We start from the raw sequence: 2,199 nt of genomic DNA, 5'->3' as shown, positions 1-2,199 counted from the left end.
GGCCGGGCGGCGCCACGCTCCTCGGGCTCGGCCCGGCGGCCGCGCGTGGCGCGCTCCTGCCTCTCCCGCACCCCGGCCGGCGCACACGCGGCTCAGCCGCACGCGGGCACCCGCGCCCGCCGCCGCCCGGGCGGGGCCGCCCCCGCGCGCAGCCAATCAGCGCCCGGGCGGGTGGGACGCCGAGCCCGCACCGCGGCCACCGGCCGGCAGCACGTGCACACGCCCGACCCGCGCCTGGGGGCGTTGGCCCCACGCCACTAGTGGACCGCACTGCACACAGGAGGCCTCACGACCTAGGCGGACCTGAGGATGTCCCGGAGGACGCACGCGGGACACACCGCTGGCTCTCTCACTCCTGCCCATGCAGTACCTCTCAGGGGACCGCGCGTGCATGCTTCTAGTTCATGGGCCCACAGACAACTCAGAGCCACTTGGCAGTTTACACACCTCTCTGCCTCTCTCACCTCCAGGACTAGGCGGTCACCGAGGTCCAGAGAAGTCATACAGATCCATACTCCAGAGTGCTGGGCATCCTGGCTGTGTGGCTTTAGGCAAGTTTCTTACCCCCGCTGAGCAAAGCAGAAATCACTGTGCCTATGCCCCAGGGCTATGGTGAGAGTTAAGTGAAAGGGCCCAGGTAAGCTCCCAGCATCCTTTAAGAGCACAGAGTTAAACTAGTAGTGGCTGGAATTCACTTCCTACTTCTCCCTTACCTGATTCCACTAATGCCCATCCATCCTGGGAGGGCTGCAGGCTGGGGGTGTCAGGTGGTGCAATGTCCCTTGGAAAAGACCCTCCACGCCACAGTGCAGCACTCTGAGCAGCCTTTGGAGACCAGCCCCAAGTGTGAATGCCAGTGAGGATGGGACCCAAAGTTATTGATTGGCACAACCCTCCACCGAGGTCACACAGAATAGCAACACTTGGGGAACACATACATGCCTTATGCTGTTAGCCCCTAATTTCCGGGCATTATAAATGCACCTGCTCTAGTTTAAGCCCCACCACCACCACCACCACACGGCTGGGAGGAGCTGGGAAGGAAACTTAACACTCAGAAAGACCATCATGAGACTTAGGTTCTCCTGCTAGATGCTAGAGAGGGCTCCAGACCGTTTGGCCCCAAGCCCATTTCTTTACTCTGCATCTTTATCATAGAAGGGGCAGGGCAGCTCCATTTCAGAACTCTAGCAGATTGAACTGACTGTCTCAAAAATAGAGTGAGTGAGCCTCCTGTTACCAGAGACATTCAAGCAGACATTAAGTTAGAGATTGTCAAGGTGGGTGGGAGTAGAAGAGGCAAATTCGACTGCACCTTGTGACATGAACTCAAGTGCCCGTGTGAGATCAGCAGGCATTCTTGTTGTCCTTGTGGGAGAGTGAGTGTTCCCGCTCAGTGTCAATACCACATGAACCGGGGTTCATGTCTTTTCCAAAGCAGGTGTATATTGGGATTAGTTTCCTGACTTTGAAAGCCAGAAATTAAGCTGCCACTGTAAAACCCAAGGGCAAACACTCCTGGGAATAGGGACAGCCTTGGCCTGCAGGACTTAGGACCACTCCTCTGGTAGAAAAGTTATACCTAGCAAGTTGTCCCTGGGGTGTCAGGACTATGCAGGTCTCAGTCACAGCCCTTAGGGACACCCACTACCCTAGTGCCAGCTGCAGGAAACCCTTGCTGGTGGGGTGACATTGTTAGTGTCTAGGATTTGCATCCCCAGGTGATAGTGAAGCTGAGATGGCTTTGCTCACTATGCAAATGAGGAACTGGGGGCAGCTGGGGACACTTGAGGAACTAGGAGGGTGCCTGAGCCATTCTTAGAATTTGCTTCATACCCTAAGTCCTCCTTAGCCCTCCCTGGGATATGAGAGCTCCCTGAGAAGTGCTCAGATGTGCCCTCTCCTAAGAGTCTCCCTCCCTGGCCTCTGTTGTGCTGGGTGGCCGAAGGCTGTGGAGGGAGGAAGAAGCCATTAAATGTGATCCCGCAGGACCCTGGGAGAATGATACCTAGGTGATGGAGCAGCCACAGGGCCCTGGGAGGTCCATAGATGGGTTGGGGGCAGGGTCTTTCAGTCACTGAGCACACTCAGACTGCAGACTGGACCCCACCCTCTTCTCACTAAACCACTGCAGCGGGGGGGGGGGGGGGGGTTGTGAGGGGGAAGGCCGGAGAGAACCAGTGACTGAAGAGAAATCAG

This window comes from Cricetulus griseus, chromosome 2, assembly GCF_003668045.3.
Source record: "Cricetulus griseus strain 17A/GY chromosome 2, alternate assembly CriGri-PICRH-1.0, whole genome shotgun sequence".
Taxonomy (NCBI): domain Eukaryota; kingdom Metazoa; phylum Chordata; class Mammalia; order Rodentia; family Cricetidae; genus Cricetulus; species Cricetulus griseus.
Note: the sequence above shows the minus strand (reverse complement) of the source record.